The 19,609-nt window shown below is 34.4% G+C and overlaps 1 protein-coding gene and 1 long non-coding RNA gene across 3 annotated transcripts in view; one reads left to right on the forward strand and one right to left on the reverse strand.

Annotated features, from left to right (window-relative positions):
- The window catches only part of LOC128888008 (uncharacterized), a 365,762-nt gene that overhangs the window by 136,508 nt on the left and 209,645 nt on the right, over positions 1-19,609 (reverse strand). The window lies entirely within an intron of this gene.
- LOC128888123 (uncharacterized) lies at positions 952-2,247 on the forward strand. Its single transcript, XR_008460174.1, has 3 exons — positions 952-1,497; positions 1,622-1,795; positions 2,000-2,247. It is a non-coding gene; the product is annotated as an uncharacterized LOC128888123 (long non-coding RNA).

A 19,609-nucleotide genomic window follows, 5' to 3' on the forward strand; every position in this document is an offset into this window, starting at 1 on the left:
ATTACATTTTGTTTATTAAGTTACTATTCTTTAGAAATTTAATGAGATTGTCTAAGTTAGCTGGTTCGAAGTTTTCTCTTAATGTCAGTCTAATTTTGTTTAGTTCGCGGTATCTTCTGTATTTAGAACAATGGAGCAAAATGTGTTCGACTGAGATTATTGTGTTACAATCAGTACATGTGGGTACTAGTTCCTTTGACAATCGGTACGAATGGGTGATTTTTGTGTGTCCAATTCTGAGCCACGATATTATTACTTGTTCTGATCTTGATCGCTAGATTTTTGTACACAATAAATAGCTAAAATTTTATTTATATACCCATACGGCGCCTTTTGTTGCAAATATATATTATATACGTAATAATGTTGGATTTACATTACACTTTATCACGTATGAAATGTAACGTGTTAAATACGTAAATAATGGAATATGTTTAGTATTATGTAAGGGGATATATATACAGGGTGTCCCAAAAATGTTGTAACACCTTGAAAGGGGTGGTTCGGGAGGTGATTTGAAACAACTTTTTCCTTTGTAAAAATGTCGGATGGGGCTTCGTTAAGGAGATATTAACAGAAAACCCCGACCAATCAAAGCGTGCGTATACCGTTGGAGCGGCCGCGATAGCGAAGGCTACGAGCTAAGCGACCGCGCTCGTACGCGAACAAGTGACTCGACGTGCATTGAAGGACATTGACGCGGCCGCTTAACTCGCAGCCTTCGCTACCACGGCCGCTCGAACGGTATACGCGCACTCTGATTGGTCAGTGTTTTCCGTTAATATCTCCTCAACGAAGCCTCGGACAACTTTTTCCTTAGCGAAAAAGTTGTTTCAAATCGCCTCCCGAATCTCCCCTTTCAAGGTGTTACAACATTTTTGGGACACCCCGTATATATAATATATATGTGGCGGCATCGGCGACGAGCTGACGCCACGTTTCCGGCTTATATTTATAATAATTATGTTTAGTTTTAAATGTTACGTCTGGAAGAGTGAATGGAGGTGCGCGTTGCGTGACAAGCGTTGAGTGAATGTTTAGATTATTGGTTCGAACGTCGAGCGGATGTTTATATGATTGGGTCGAATGTTCCTTTGGGTGAATGCATTTATTTAAACAGAGTGCAAGCGTTGTGAGAATGAAGGAAGAATGTCTGCGATGATTGGGGGAACGAATGATGAGTCTATAAGCTAGTCTAGTAAGAGAAGCCACGGAGTACAGACGCGATCGTTCCATTAAAAAGTCTTAAAAAGCACATGAGTCTTACTTATTTTCCCGTCAGCCACTACAATATATAATACATAGCAAATATACTGCACATATTATATAAATATTTATATGTATCAAACATGCAGTTGATACATATTGGACAAGATATAATGCGTATCATATTTACTAGCTGGCGCCATGAAAGTCGAGCATGTTTTTGTTATTATGCAGCAATTTATTGAATAAAGTGTTGGTTAGATAGGTGAAAAATGATTTAGTTAGTCGAAAGTAAGTTTTTTATATTTTATTATAATGATTAAATTTGCACACGGTTGAAATTGTAAAACATTAATCCGTATTGTGTTACTTTTGTAGGTTATATCATAAATAATTTTTAATTTTTATCTTATAGCAATTAGATGGATAAAAAAAATTAGCGTACTAATGGTATTAATTCTTTCATAAATGGTTGTAAATATTCATTGGCATTGTTTGGTTTCTTTTGATCTTAAAATATCCCAATTACATGCACTTGTTTTGAAATATCATATTGGCCAGAAAACACTTGGCGATGATTTGAATATTGGTAAACCATCTATATTAATGTTGAAATTGATCCATAACAAATAATCTTTTTTCGTTTCTTTCTGAGCTAATCGTCTCTTATAATAACACGTGTTATTTCTTATACCTCAAAGTAAATTGAAATCAATGATAATCATTTATCAGTTTCAACATCATCTCTTATTAGTAATAATCAATAGCACTTCAAATATTTATTAAACTTTAGTGACAATAATAATGAAGAAGGACATAACACATGAGAAGTAACCACAGTCGATGAAGATTCTATTGATATTGAAGAACAAGGGGAAATGCAATTTAATCATTAAACTGTGACAGTTCAAGTGATGATGCAGGTGCTTTTGAAAACACCTAAGAAAACTGCTGAAATAGTGTATTAGCTGGAGGATCATATTATCACGTTGGTCTATAGAAACAATCCTGCAATTAAAAGTAGCTAGTATTTACCATTATTTGATAAGTAGTTTTGTGCGCTTAAAGTATATGTATATGTACTATCATTGTAAATTCTTGTGGGTTTTCTGTTTTCACAGTCTTTGATTGATCTAAGCAACTACAGTCATTCAATAAGAGGAAACGAAGGGATGAATTGCTTGTTTCATGAAGCAAATAATTTCCTAACGAAGCAACAGTATTTTGGTGATCTCCAAAAATAGGAGCTGCCGCTGTAAAATTCTCGTATTTTATCTCAGTGAAGGATATCTGGTAGTAATTATTAAAATACCACCAGAAGAATCGTGCAAGTATTACAGGAAATACGATCAAGTTTGACAGGTATATTGAAATTGGCCAGTTAAAATATACTGCGACCTGACAGACTGTATAATAGAAGGAACTAAGTGATCTATATATAATGTTTGGGTAATTATTTAGAAATATGCCCTCCTCACCGATTTCGATGACCTTGATATATGTTGTCAATGTCATCATTCTGAACAACTTTTCCCTATATATGTTACCGTCGCTCGGCTTTAGTTTCCGAGATATTTGCAAATAAAGATCATGCATTTACACACACGAACACACTATATATAGCATAAAACAACACACACTATAACGGTTCAAACTTGTTCTGAGAGCTTGTATCATGCACGATCTTTATTCGTACAGTAAAACAAATGGGAGTCCGCTTGGATATGCTTAATGAATTAGAGAAAAGTCTAGTTGAAATAGCAATGGATTCAAAGGAAGAGAAAGAGATACAGAAAAAGGCAAAAGATATCTTAAAAGAAATAAAATCTCGAAATCGTCCTGTTTCTCATTTGAATAAGGCCTTCTATGGCCTAAAGCAAGCAGGGAAGCAGTGGAATGAAAAGTTGGATGAGAAACTAAAGAGTTTATTTACCAAATGCCAAGTTGTATAATATTTTAATCAACCGAATGTCGACGCCTTACAACCATAAAAAAACGATAAAATAAAATAAAATTTAATAATAGTTTCGGTTGTACGAAATCCACAACTCGGAACTTTCTTGCGCGTCTAACAAATTAAATAATAACTTGTTGAAGACTGTAGTATTATCCTTCAATTTAAATGTATATTCTTCTATCTTCGGAAATGGGGTCATTTATCTGATTTATGAAAATATAGAAAACATCGTAGACTTAACTGCGTCGCTCCATGCTGAATATTTCACGGTAGACGAAACTAACGCGTACGGTAAATTTCTGACCGGAAAAGAATAACCGTGTAAGCTGGTGAAGAATCGCGATGAAGCGCGAAAAAACTCGCAACGACGACTCACGGCGTATGTACAATAGATAATACTGTTATCGTGGCTGTAACAGTATTATATATACTATTTTAAATAATAAATGCTATATTGTTTAAGTATAGTCGGTGGAAGGGATCTTGTGAGGTTGTAAAGTCGGTCGGACATCGATCTTTACAACTTAAGTCGACCGCAAATAGTATCTGACACCTTTTTAGATAAGGACAGAGCTAGACTTTTCGTTCAGGGCCGTATAGTATCAGAATTAGGATGTTCATATTTCAATAACTTTTTTCTTCTTATGTATGTTCACACATAATTCTGTTGGCCGACTTATTGAAAATACTGTGGTAGGTAGGAATTTAGTTAACCAATCATCGTCAAGAGTTTTCCAATTTGGAAAAACCCGCGTAGCAAACATCAAGTCTTGGGGCCCCGAGGTGTAACGTGAGCATGAATACTTTAGAGCCGCGACACCCCTGTCGTCCTACGGATCAGATACCTGGGCCAATAAAGCAATAACTACTGTTTCGGTTTACGATCTCACAAGATCCCTTCCAGCGACTATAATAGGAAGCAGATGTATGCAAGCTACACGATTAAGTGCTTTACAATTAACATCAGAACTTTTTCATAAATACAGAGAATGAGTAAATCCACAAGCGATTTGTTGAGTACTTAAGGAATGTGAGTCTAATAAACGTAATGGTCAAAAAAGTTGTACACGAATGAAGTAATTAATACTCCTTCCTTATGGAAGAAAAGAGAATAAATTTTGCAAAGGAGTTCATTTCAGAGAAAAAAAAGAATAAGGGTGAAATATCGCGATTATTGCTGATGATAAGAGGTGCATATTATTATATATATAGATATTATTATTACTAACATTATTATAAGCGAAGCAACAATCATTAGTTTATAATATTTACATTTTTAGAGATTTACAAAAAAGGGACACAAACTTAACTATTTTAAAGATGCAATAATACCATTACCAACAATATTGTCTGACGAAAGGTTAACGAAGAATTGAAATAAAAAAATCGAAGGTCTAGAACATTTGGAGTCGGAGTCCTAGTTTTTATTTGGGAGATCTAGTTTTAAACACAATGAATGAAAATGTATTTATGAAAGTTCTTATGAATTTTGAAGTTATGAAGTTTATGAAGTTTGTTAGATATTCCTGCCGCTATATGGATTTAAGATAGTACTTTTCTTATTAAGTCAACAAATCGAATATACAGATTGCACATTAAGCAATAGAAGTTGTATCATTTTCAAATTTTAGGTGCACAGAGAATTTATGGCATGAATTAACATTTAACATTTATAAAACTTTAATGTATCCAAAAGAAGCAGAATTAAAAATTATATTGAATACGTATCGTCGTTAAGGAGATATTTTTAGGTTGAAATTTGTTTAGTTTATTGTAAATCTTATAAAACATACAAAGCAAACATGCAAACATTTAATTTGCCATAACTTTAGTAGGTAAAAGTCCTTTCAAATATTCTACATTCCAATGGTTATATAAAATATGGTTATATAAAATAACCATATTGTTACTACGTAAAAGTTTATGTTTTATTTTCTATAATTCACAATCTACTTTTATTTGGCGAGCTTTATTTTTATATGATTGTCATACTTTTTGACACAAATCTAATGAACGACATTTTCAATATATTTTATTAATATATAAAAGTAATAGTAAAAGTTCCGTAACAAAATTTTTCTTTTGAACTTCAATAAACTCTATACTTCAAAATCGATACTGGCAACACTGTAACCGTTATATTAGACATGAAAATGCTACAAAATTTCAAATAAAAAGGCAAGAATAGCATTTGCAATATAAGTCCAAATGTGAATTCAATATAATTATCGTAGTGAAGAAACTTTCAAAGAATTACAGATAATTTTTATAAATAAATGTTAAGAATCAATTACCATATTTTCCATTATACTGTTAAATTTTGGTACATTGATTTTACAATGAATTGACACATATAGCCTAGCATACGGGTATTGGTGAATTTCTCTTTTAGAATATAGATGTAAAATAAGCTATTACTTTGATACAAAAAATACGCAAAAACAATGTTCGTAAACCATAAATTATTGTATTTACTTAGAGCATTCATTTGTCTATTAAAGTAACGATTTGTAAAAAGTATGTCGATACTTAGAACATTTACACTACCGAAGAAAACCTAAATCAGAAGGCGAAAGTATATTGTCTATTATCCCGCATAATAAGCGCATGGGATATTTTTGTAGTTTTGTTTTTCTTTGAATTTTTTATATTCTAGGGCTTACTTAGTAACACCAAAGCTAGAAAAACGTATTTTGAAAAATTTCTATTTGTCCATTTCAGAATGTATGTTTGCCTCATAAAAACATGAAAAATGTTCAAATATCCTGCGTCCCATTTCCCCAAGACAAATGAGAAACCCAAAAAATGTATTGTATAAAATTTCCTACTAAACAGAAAGTTGCTTCCCAATATGTACAAAAATGAATTGCATACAATAACAATTCTCAGTTACATGAAAATATACCATTTCACTTTCGCAAAATTTAATACAAATTGTTTTCCAATGTGTACGAAATTAATTAAACACAATCCAAATTGTCTCCTGTATAGACACGTCTTGTTCCATTTCCTTCAGAAAGCTAAAATGTCATTATATTAATTACAAAGTTGCTACCTATGTACATGTTTCAACGTTTTGCATAGTCTGTTATGAGATAATTGTTTAAATTCAGCAAAGAATAATAAAGATCACATAAAAAAAAAGATAATATCTCTTTTTTCTCGGATATTCCTATTTCGATCTTCTTGCGAATAAATTTTTTGAAACAATTGTAGCACAATTATCTTCGGAATGTTAGATCTAGGTTTGACGGTAAATTTGTTGGTGAACCAGCACTACAGGATCACAGAAAGATCGCGAATGAACGTACCAGGTGGACGTTGCTCGTTGGTGGTTTCTTTGTTCATCGTATGACCCGCGAAGAGTCATTCTATTGATCGAATGTCACGCACTGCGTTACGCTCTCGGTTGCACCTGTCGATCGCGATCGAATAAACTTCACGGATAAGCAAAAAATCACGACGAGTAGCTACTGATATCTCATATGACCGAACGCTTGAACACCCGATCGGTGACTGGAGTGTTCCAAGCGGTACAGGTTGCGGCTACTCCTCGCGTCTGTCTCTGTCTCTCTTTCTTTCTTTCCACCACGAGAGGTGAATCGCCTCTACCTCCTTTCTTCTCTCTATTTTATTGCTGAACTATACTATTCTTTCCTCGCCTCGAAACACCCCGAAAGTTACTCAAGACCGTTCAGCATTTTCTCGGCGCCAGGTAAACCGCGATTCAAGCTTTACTGCGTTGTGCACGTTAGGAATTAAAGCCATAAAACCTCTCTTAAGGTGGCCGGACCAAATCAGCAGAATCATATCGGACTTAGTGGAATATTTAGTACTTATTTTTTACTAATTTGTATCACCAACAATAAATTTGTACCTCGTGCCGTTTTCGAAAAAATCGTGGCATTGCTAGCTTAATATTAAGCTAGCAGGGCCACACGTCAAAATTAATAAAAATGAAAAAATCAAAGCGAATATATTTAGTACTGAATTTGTACTAATTTATACCACCAAAAAAAATTTTGTACCTGTTACCGTTTTCAAGAAAAATCGTAATATTAATATTAAGCTAAAAGCACCACGATTTTTTCGTAAATGGTAACAGATACAAAAATTCTTTTGGTGGTACAAATTAGTACAAATTCAGCACTAAATGTATCCACTTTAATTTTTTCATTTTTATTAATTTTGACGTGTGGTCCTGCTAGTTTAATATTAAGCTAGCAACAACACGATTTTTTCGAAAACGGTATGAGGTACAAAATTATTGTTGGTGGTACAAATTTGTACAAAATAAGTACTAAATATTCCACTAAGTCCGATATGATTCTGTTGATTTGGTCTTGCCAGCTTAAAAGAGGTAGCCATAAAGTAGAGCCTAAAGTAGAGACTTCAAGTATCGTTTTAGGCACGAAATTTCAATCGGAAATATTACAATATTTGTGATTCTTTCATTCTTTCTCTAATATCAAGGTAAAAGAAAGGAATACTTCTTCGGCGGTAGGAGGAATAAAATAAGAAATAAAATAAGAATGAGAATTTGTTCATCGAGTATGAATTTTAAATAATCTTCTAAACCTTGTCATTGTAGATTAGAATCCTTTGTTAAAAGAATTAGAAACGCTTTAACAATGATAGCAATTAAAAACAGTAATAACAGTAACACGACTAAACAAAACTCAAAACTATTCGAAAAGAAAAAATAACAGCTATATTTTGATTGACCGAAGATTAAAACGACAGATAATACAGCCTAGGATCTGAATCAATGTAGATCCTCAAATTCAATGTTTCAAAATCTCATAGCTGTTATTCGTGTTTAATATTCGAAGAATAACTTTCCTTAATCGAAAAGCTGAATATAAGTAAAGTCAAACGGTTAATTCAATATACTAATATGAAAAGTTTTAATGAAAATATTGCAACATTATGTGTATTAGAAATTCCTTTGGACAATAAAAATTAAGCGATGTATCAATAATTTGCATTGATATTGAATTAACAATCAAAACTTAAAATATTGAATTGATATAAAATCTCTCACAAGTCAGTTAAAAAGGAACGCAAAGTCTAACATAAAATATAGTAAACATACTTATTATAATACTGAATTATTATCCTGTGTTAGGTATTTCACTAACTTTAAATAATTTGTTTATTTTGTTGTTACGATAAAATGAGATTGAATTTATAAAATATTCTTTATAAAATTAAAAGTTTGCAATACCTCTGATGGTTACCAAAATTTTCACTAATATAATATATAATTATAGTTTCTTGAAATTGATAAATAATACTATTTCACAAGTAATTTTATCGATGTTATTAGAAACTATTGTACCTAATATAATAATATATAAATAAGTTTTTATCTTAAATGTCAGTAGAGAATCTGATGAACTGTACTTGATGCATGTTCGAAAGCGACTAAGAGTCCTCAGTTGCAGTATAAGCGATCTGAAATACGTACATCTTTTGAAAATCTATTCCTATTCAGTATCTAATAATATTATCTTTCATTTTGAATTGCATGCTGTTAGTGTAAACACTAGTGTGTGTCATTTCACAGCAATATTTTTTTTTCAAGTGCTAATTGTAAAACTGATAGTTCATGATTAAGCAAAAATGTTTTGTTCCTTTCAAGAATATTTGTCATGAACTAAAAAATTATGTAGAAAAAAATGAAGTATACAGTTTTGTAGGGAAAATCATTTACTGATCGTGCTAAGTAATTCTAACTTAAGATCTTGGCATCGTGTTATTTCAATTTGATACCTTACTAGGAATAAATTTCTTCTGGTGCTCTACTCTCCTTATTTTCTAGATTTTCTTATTTATGACCGTTTACCATTGTATTCATTACATTTGTTTCCTTGCTATACACCTAATAGGTTTAACATAGCTAACTGGAAAATTTATCAGATTATAGCCGTAAAAAGTTACTAATTATGTTTCTGTTTGACGTTCATTGATTGTCGAGTGTTAGTACTATTTCTTTATTTTTAGTGAGTTATGCAAATAATCAAAATTTATGTAATTGATATTTATCGAATCAATAATCAATTATCTGTCCCAGTCTGTTAAGTTTTAACTAGGTTTATAAAAAGGAAAATAAAAACTCCTGACGCTCATGATATAAAATAAGGTAATCAAATATATATATATATATATATATATATATATATATATATAAAAGGAATAAACGATTCAACACATATTTGTTGAGTCTTAACGATTACGAACAAAACACACGACAAGCACACACGTACTTCAGCCGCGTTCCTTGCTAAAGCTAGAAACGGAAACGAACCAGACATCCGGAAAAAGAAAAAAAAAAGAATGTGAAATATCACCCGACAAAATCATACAAAAGAAAAATAATTATCTTCAGCACTCCTCCTTAATTATTTTTCGGCGCAAATCAAAAAATATTTTACGTGCTAATGGCTTAGTCAATATGTTCGCTAATTGTTCCGAACTTTTAACTCCCTTTGGTTTCGCAGTCTTTCCTATATGATCCTGAATGAACTTCCTAGGAATATCAATATGCTTCTTTCCACACGTTGTTTTTCCTTCAAGAGTGTTTTGCAACATACAAATGGCTGACCGATTATCTATACATAATGTGGTAGGTTCATCAAGATTTAAGAAGTTCAGTTCACTTGCAAGCCGTCTTATCCAGCACACGTCGTCAATGGAAGAAACGGCTGCTCTATACTCGGTTTCTGAGGTAGAAGTTGCCACATATCGTTATTTCTTGATATGCCATACAATAGAACCTCCTCTGATGATGAGCACACCACTTCTGGAGCACCTGTTGTATTTGTCACCTCCATAGTCAGAATCAGTATAGGCGACCAGTTCTGTGTTTCCGTCAAAAAATATTCCATAGTTCGCTGTTCCTTGTAAATATTGAAAGACACGCTTAACCATCTTCCAGTGATTCGTCATCGGTTTGCTGTTGTAGCGACTCAGGTAGTTAACAGCATAGCAAATATCCGGACGAGATATCATGGACAAATATAGCAGACTTCCAACGGCCTCCCGATAAGGTTCAGACCTACTTAATGGTTTATTGTTAACAAATTGTTCTTCGTTCGTTATCATACCTTGTTCCATTGGAGTTGAAGTTGCGTTTGCCTCATCGAATCTAAATCTCTCAAGTATTCTTTTAGTATAGTTAGGTTGACTGATAAAGATTCCAGTCGAGTTATTAATTATTTTCATTCCCAGATATGATCATTTTCCATGTGGAGCAGTATTATAGGTTACTTCAAATTTATTATTAAGCAGCCTTAAAATTTCAGTCATCTCCACTGCGTTGGTACCTGCAAGCAGTTCATCGTCTATAAATAAAACAATGATCAAGCTTTTGTCCTTATTGTAATAGACACAAGGATTGTCATCTGTGTTGGTAAATTCCAGCGATTTAAGAAATTTCGTAAAATTATCGTTACAGTTTTTGGGTGCCTGTTTAAGACCATAAATACTCTTATTTAGTTTGCATACACGACCCGTGCCATCATCAAATCCTTCTGGCTGATACATAAATATGTTCTCATCCAGCTTGCCATGCAAAAAAGCAGTTTTCACATCAAACGTCATCAATTTCATTTTCTTGGAAGCTGGAAGACTAAGAACCAATCGCACGGATTCATAACGAGCCACAGGACTAAAGGTTTCCATGTAATCAATCCCCTTGACTTGTTCGAGACCTCTGACTACAAGTCTTGCCTTGAAACGGCCATCTTCTTTTCGTCGTAGTATCCAACGGCAGGTTAGAGGTTGTACATCCTTCGATAATTCAATCAAATCCCAAGTTTGCATTTTGGTTAATGATTCAAATTCCTCCAACATAGTCCTGCGCCATCTTGGATCCTCCAAGGCTCTCGATACAGAGATATTCTCGGCTTCAGCCAACCCAGTTTTATTAATTTCCTTTTCAACACCGGTACAACTCAAGACATAATCATCATATCTAACTGGCTTCTTCGAGGTTGCACGATCTCTCAGAACCGACAATTCCGACTGACTTTCATCACTTGCAACTGACCTATCATCAAGGTCATCAGGTTGACTCGAATTTTCAGTGTCGGAGCTTTTATATCCTCTTTCTGAATCTTCATCAGAGACTTCAACCAAGGGAGTATCACATCTGGTATAGCTACGTCCATCTTCAGCATTTTCGTCAAAAATTACGTTATCGGAGCAGACAACTTCATTTTCATCCGGTATGTAAATTCTGTAGCATGGCGAATCAATATCATACCCAACAAAAATTTCTTCCTTAGATTTCCTTCCAGTTTTGGCTCTTCTATGGTTTTCTATAAGTACATAGCACCTGCTGCCGAAAATGTTTAATTTATCAATATTAACTTGGCGTCCAAACCATAATTCAGCAGGATTCTTATCTTTCAGCGAACTCGTTCCAATTTGATTTAGCGAGAAGACTGCATAGTTAACAGCCTCAGCCCATAAATTCTCATTCAAGTTCCTTGTGTGGTTTGCTGACCTGGCAGCTTCGACCACAGTTCGCATCTCTTTTTCTATTCGTCCATTTTGTTCAGGTGTGTAAGCACTTGTCTTAACATGAAATACTCCGAGTTGATCAAGCATTCTTTTAGTGTTGGCATTCTTAATATCTGTGCCATTATCTGACTTGAGGCACTTTATCCTTCTTCCAAATTGATTTTCCGTCATCTTAAGAAATGTGTTCAATTTGGCACCAGCTTCATCTTGAGTTTTCAAAAAATAAACCGTCCTAAAATGCGACAAGTCATCCTTGAATAAGAGAAAATATTTAGCTCCTCCTAAAGACCTAATGTTCATTTCACACAAGTCAACGTGCACAAGATCCAGCAGTTTCTTGCCAACCCTGCAATCTGTTGGATGTGAAATACGATGTTGTTTCCCATTATAGAAAAATAGAAAATCCCCATAAAAATAAACTACAAGCAAGAAGAAAAATATGTGGAATCGAAATGAGCTGCTAGTACATGGAGATGCTTTCCAGCACAGTGCAATGGCGATACTGTATAACACAATGAAAAATTCGGTGCTTTCCAACTATGCGCAGCTAAAATGCTGTGTTCAACAGTGCAGACGTTCAGACCCTAATGACAACTCATGTAAACTGACTGCTCCGCACTTTGGCGGTAAAATGAAGAAGCTAAATAGTGTATCAACCACGAACTGAAACTGTTTAGACATTTGCCTCGATGTCCGTGGCCTGGAAGTCAAATGCTTGGCGTGGCCAGGAAAGGTCAAGGTTTTTGTTGAATAAGAATTACTTTAAAATGCAAAATAATGAAAATGTACTCATATTGTCAGCGTTTTAAATTGACAAATTATGTGAAAGCCTGTGAGAGGAGGGGTATCTGCGTCAATGAATAAAATATTTTAAAACACAATAAAATGAAAATGTACTCATATTGTCAAAGTTTTAAATTGACAAATTATGTGAAAGTCTGGGAGAGAGAAAGTGTGGGTATTGATGATCTGAGAATGCTTTGCCTGGCCACGCCAAGCATTTGACTTCCAGGGTTTTGAAAAGGTCTCATAGCCAGCTTTCACAGTGGATGATAAAAAATGAGGTGTTCTATTAAAAAAATCATGTTGACCTTGACGTGACTTTAACCGGTCCTTTCAAGGTCAAACGGACACGATCGTTCAATAGAATTTTTGAAACCCTAAAACATTTCTCTAAACCATTTTTCTCACAAATGTTCCATTTTGGAAATATTTGACTGTTTCTTGTTTTTCTACTCATAAATCATCAACAGCTACCCATGTTGTCCCCTTGCCCCTTACCATACTCGTGTAATGACCATCGGAAATACTTTTACCGTTGTGGAAAGTCGCTGCCTTAAACTTATAACAATGATCTCACATTTGTATTTTAGTAGTAGGTATTACTTTGATGTAGAAATTTCCCACTTTTGTTGTCTCTCAACTATTGTGATCGAACAAAAGTAATTTCGCAATCAGAATTTGTTTGGAAGCACCTTTCTCCATTTGTGAAATTGTGTTTTATCATATCTTGAAATTAAATTAATTTTTCAAGACTTTGGGCAATGCAAGGTGTACCACACAATTTTTACTGATATTACAATATATAGAAAAAAGAGATCAGTTTCAGTCCTTTAAGTTTTCAAAAGTACGCAGAATGCATGGCAGAAAGTCTTGTTGCAAGAAATTTAAATGTTAAAGATAAAGTGAGAAAATTAAAAAAGCGATCCACTATTTGTAATGCACAACTTATTGTATTACAACACTTATTTTTATTGCACAATGTTTCTTATTTGCACAAAATGAACATGTACTGAAATTTTTATTATGAACTGCACACTCAATCACCATATTTATATATTTCTTTCAACAACGGCAAGGAAGATATTTCACTTATAACCATATACTTCCGAATACAATATCCCTACACGTAGTCGTTGAATACCAAAATAATTATTCAATTTACGATCCCCAAATGTCACAAATACAAACTGGCAGGTTATACAGGTTAGAAATGAACGAGCGGCATGAGTGACAGCCATATTACAATTCCGACCGACGAGCCATGCCGACTGATTCCGGGAGTCGACGAATCGACGAACGGCCTTAGCTCCTATTGGCTAAGTGTAGACGAAAAGAATAAGCGTAAGAATCAGAAGAAAAATCTACTGTTTCTGACAGATTCATGACATGATATTATGATATCTCTGTTGTACGTGGTCCGATTTTATTGATTTTGTTTTTTTTTGAAAGCTTATATGCGATTTACATTAGAAAAATGGCTGTTGAGGTTTAGCGAGGAAAGAAAATAAAAACGTGCGCAGTTATTTACCTTTCGTTGAAAATAATATAAAGAAAATATATTCTGCTTTGTAATTAATTTGATACACTGCAATTGCACTCGGTGTCTCCAATTATTATGCATGATGTTCTTTGATATGAAACAGGTTCTCAAACCACGTTTTACAGTTTTTACTTTTAACCAAAAATACACGTTTGTTCATTCCAGCATTCATACAGGGTCTGCCCCGGATATAGTGATCAAGGTCGCCAAGCTACCGTATTTCGTGTTGAAGCCCGATTTAATTCGCGCCCCCGTGGTTTGGCGGCGTCATATCGTTACTACCACATACAACATAATCAGTGAGCCACACACACAACAGCATGGTCCTATATGTGTGTATTTGTACCTGCTTTAAAATGAAACTGAATAAAAAGTGAAGGAAGAAAAAGAAAAAGGCCCTACTTTATGAAATTAAATTTATTATACATAAATGTAATAAAAATATACGGTACAATATACAATAAAAAATATACATAATAAAATTGTACATGCGCTATATTTAAAAATTATATGTAATAAAAATACAATTAAATATACAATAAAATACGGAAAAATGTACAATAAAAATATATAATAGAAAATGCAATAAAATATATAATAAAAAAAATACTTAATACCTTTAAAGCATTTCCTGCTGGCTGCTTGGAGTCGACCCCTTTGGACAGCACAATCTGTAATTGTAACGAAGAATTAATAGAAGCACCTTTTAAATGACACACATAATATCGAATACCTATCATAACTCAAAAAAAGGAATACAATAGAAGATAATATTATTGTAAGGTAATACACTAACCTTTGGATGAACCAGGAAGCACATTGTAGGCGCCGGAGTCAAATGTGTGAAGCCCCGCACTTTTCGAATTTTTGATTTTTTTTAAATTGTGCTACGTTTGTGCCGTATTGTGCCATAAACCGCAACTCTCTAAGTCAAAGCGTACTCAAGAAAATAGAACAAAACAAAATGTTTGATAGCCCCGCACTTTTCAAATTTTCACTTTTTCTTTTTTGTGCCGTATTGTGCTATATTTGTGCTGAATTGTGCAGTAAATAAGAGATCGATAACGTCAATAACAATTAAGAAAAGAAATAAAACCATAATTATACTAGCCCCGCACGTTTGGCGAAACAAACTTTTTTTTCTATAGAAAGATGCGTACTAACTTGTGCTACATTGTGTCATTGATAGAAACTCGTTATCTCTACTCATTTTGCAGAGGAATACAAGAGGAATAAAAAATTTAATATTCGCACAATTTGCGAACGGCGACAGATCATCAAATTTTGCAAATTGTGCTAAATTGTGCTATTTAGAATACACGAGACATATGCGTTAAAAATTCAGATTAGTTCGAGGGTCAAGAAAACTTACAAAACATTTTCTGAGATTTTGTAATTAGGAAAAGTTGTTGTGCCAGTCTAGCACAATCCAGCACAATCAAAGAAATGTCGGAAATATCGAAATTTTTATTCACTCCCAGCTTTTCCTGTTAATTTTTATTGACCCTCGAGCTAATCTCAATTTTTAACGCACGACTCTCGTGTATTGTACGTAACACACTTTAGCACAACTTGCAGAATTCGATTATCTGTCGCCGTTCGCAAATTGTGCGAATATTAAATTTTTTATTCCTTAAAATTCAACATTTTTTATCTGCAAAATGAGTAGAGATAACAAGTTTCTGCCAATGGCACAATGTAGCACAAGTTAGTACGCAACTTTCTATAGAAAAAAAAGTTTGTTTCGGCAAACGTGCGGGGCTAGTATAATTATGGTTTTATTTCTTTTCTTAATTGTTATTGACGTTATCGATCTCTTATATACTGCACAATACGGCACAAAAAAGGAAAAGTGAAAATTCGAAAAGTGCGGGTCTATCAAACATTTTGTTTTGTTCTATTTTCTTGAGTACGCTTTGACTTACAGAGTTGCGGTTTACGGCACAATACGGCACAAACGTAGCATAATGTAGCACAATTTAAAAAAATCAAAAATTCGAAAAATGCGGGGCTAACTTCACACACATGCCGGAGTCTCTACTGGTATCAGGATCAACGAAGCCCTTCAGTCCCATGCTGTCCTGAAGTCCCACATTGTCCTGGCATCCAACGGTGAGCACGGGTTGATCTACACTGACGGACAAAATTAAAGGAACATTATTTTAAAACGTCATATCTATGGGAGTTTTCAACCGATTTTGGGGAAACTTCGCGAGGAGTAGTTTTGAAGTGTCCTCTAAATGTGTGCAAAGTTGCATTGGCGAGGGTTGATACGAAGGGGTTAATTTGCCCCCGTAAAGAGGGGCACGTCGAAAAACGCCACTTCTGAGGGGGCTAGGGGTGACGGAAGGGGTTGAAAAAATAAAAAAACACCTTTGAGCGACCCTCCTCGATGCCCTCTACAAAATGCACCCCTCAAAATCCTTCTCGGGCAAATCCACCCCTCACAACACCCCACCCCCTCCAAAATCCACAATTTTTGAACTACAGTCCTGAATTTGGGCTCAATGCATTCCCTGGACTCCCCTGATCCAGGAAATGCCAACGCTCACGCCGTGGGCCGTAGAGGCACCCCTTGGAGGGATGGAACAGTTCGCCACTTTTCAACACCCTTCGTAAGGAAGCACTTCCACACCTCGAAGGTCGATGAAATTCACCATGTTTATTCTCGGTACGTTAAGGATCAATGTCATTTAAAGCTCGTTTTGAAAACTGCCCCTGGAGCTGAACAGGGTGGCCCAGAGCTAAGGGTGGTCCACCCACAGGTGTAGGGGTTGGAACGATGTTTCGATGAAAATATATCTTACCAATACATTAGGGAGATTCTCGAACAGGGTGTTTAATAAAAAAAGACAATGTACAAAAAAAATTTCTTTTATTAAACATTTAACGAAGTAACGGAGGATAAATTTCTAAATTTGGAAAACAAAATAAATAAATTTTTAAATTTAGGGCAAACACAGGGTTCAGTAACGTGTGTTTCCCCCTTTAGCTTTTATCGAGTCAGTTTATGGGACAAACAACAGCGAAGTTACAGTTTTTGAGAAAGCCATTTTCTGTTCGTAATTTAGTCATACATATCATATTCTACAGGGTGATCTGCTCGCTAGTAGACACAATGGACAACCAATGGGTGTAAATGTGTGTGTGCCGAGCAGAAACGTCACCATTTTGTAGAGGGCATCGAGGAGGGTCGCATAAAGGTCTTTTTTTTATTTTTTCAATCCCTTCCGTCACCCTTGGCCCCCTCAGAAGTGGCGTTTTTCGACGTGCCCCTCTTTACGGGGGCGAATTAACCCCTTCGTATCAACCCTCGCCAATGCAACTTTGCACACATTTAGAGGACACTTCAAAACTACTCTTCGCGAAGTTTCCCCAAAATCGGTTGAAGACTCCCATAGATATGACGTTTTAAAATAGTGTCCCTTTAATTTTGTCCGTCAGTGTATATTAACCAAATTACATAACATTGTATATACATTAAATGTTGGAGGTCTTCTCATTTACATGTAGTGTATAAATGTTATGTTTATATATTATTTTATCATATGTATATGTATAGAAATCAAAAACTTACGTTCTTCTTCTTCTTCAATTTCCATTCCAGTTTCCTCCTGTGGCTTGACAGATGCAACAGGTGCTAATTGATGTTAATAGAATTTATTAAATATTTTCATTAAAAATTTGTTAAATATACTTTAAAAATTATTTACCGTCCATGTCTTTAGTAAGATCGTTGAATTCCATCCAATCGTTCCAATTGTTGAATTATCGATCGCGTTCGATCGTACAGTTAGCTTTGAAACAATTGAAAATGTTCGTATGTTTCAGTGACCAAATATGGATATATGGAGTGAGGTGGAGTTCAAATTTTGCCGGGTGCATACACCATAGAATAAACACACAGAATATGAACTTAATAGTACGTAAAAGTGTGACACTGGCGCCGCCAAACCTCGGGGCGCGAAATTAATCGGGCTTCATGATCACAAGAGTAGAGCTTGGGGGCCCTGATAGAGATGGACATTCGTGGGATTTTTCTGATCATGCGCACTGGAGCGAACGTTGCAGTTCTCACTGCAGTATATACTTACTTTGGAATTTAGGGTACCATTGCATCCCAGTAAGGAACAAAATATAAGGAAGTTATAGGGAAAACGATAAGTTTTTATGAAAGAAGATAGCTATAAAGAATAAAAAGTGGGAAACATTTCAATATTTATTTAGTTTTTACGTCTGCAGCCGATTTATTACATGAATATCAACATTTTTTGCTAAGAGTAAAGAGACTGCAGAAAACCTTACCAGTATTCGAACAAAAGTATTGCACATAAATATGAACATAAGACACAAATACATGAAACATACATATACAATCATATATTGGAAGCATATACCTTACCAATATTAACTGAATACATTTAAATAAAACTAATTTCATATTTTAATCGACTTGAAACTGCATCGCAGTAGTTCGATCACAGGCAAGCATTTCCAGAAAGTAGCTATAACAAAAAAATTATTGATTTATAACATATAACTATATATATATAGGGATACATAAAGAAGAAGTAGAAATATGAATTTAAAAAAAGCACTAACACTTTTGTACTTTATTTGTCCGTTAAAAACGCGGGAAAATTGCAAAGGCTCCTTAAATGCACCTCCTCTGGAGGTTCAGATACATGTATGGTAGCAGACGACATATAGCTGTGACGTCAGCTTACGCATGCGCAGAAAGGAATCCCTCGAGGGAAAAACCCCACGAATGTCCATCACTGTCCGGATACATTCACAGTCGCACATATTCTTTTGTTTCAGTGTTGCTACCTTTGCTAATAGAAGCAACACCAACCTCTGAAATTATTTCTCCAACAATGCCTTTAAATTTAAAAAATATTACAAGCGTGATGAGATATTAATGAAAGAAGTTTCAGTGTTGAGATATAATTATTTTATTTTGTATTTTTTGAATGTGCGAGCGATACGCCCTTCTGCATGCGTTTGGTGCGCTGTTTTTTGCACACTGTGTTAGGCGTGACGCACGTTTTTTTCTTTGTCCTGTTTTCTTTTGTTCTTTTGTAGGAAAGCATGTTTTGTTTAAATTTCTTTTCATTTCTTCTTAAAATAAATGTATAAGTGTAAAAAGAATTCTCTTCGTTTCATTTGATATTCCTTACACACGAGACATAGTCAGTTAATAACATTCAGGTTAGGTTGAAATAGCCAGTTTACGAGTAATATATACGCGGAGTGTCAGCGCTAGGTATACGAGGTGGCGTATAATTTGTCATGTACTCTAGATAAACATTTACTAATTCAAATTGTTGCTTAGGTTATTTAAAAAATAAAATACTAGTATACTATAAAATATATATTTGGATTAGCCTAAATCTGTCTTTGCACATGTCTTTGGTAAAAATTACATGTAGTAACAAGTGAAGAACGCAGGTGGCGCCGGAAGACGATACATACCGAGGTCGCCACAACCGCGGGCGCCAAAAAACAAAAATAAACAAAAGTACATGAAACTTATATCTAACACAAATTCTAGTTTGTATTAAACGAGTAACGAATAGAAAGTTCTTTGTCTT

This window comes from Hylaeus anthracinus, unplaced genomic scaffold, assembly GCF_026225885.1.
Source record: "Hylaeus anthracinus isolate JK02 unplaced genomic scaffold, UHH_iyHylAnth1.0_haploid 11989, whole genome shotgun sequence".
NCBI classification, from domain to species: domain Eukaryota; kingdom Metazoa; phylum Arthropoda; class Insecta; order Hymenoptera; family Colletidae; genus Hylaeus; species Hylaeus anthracinus.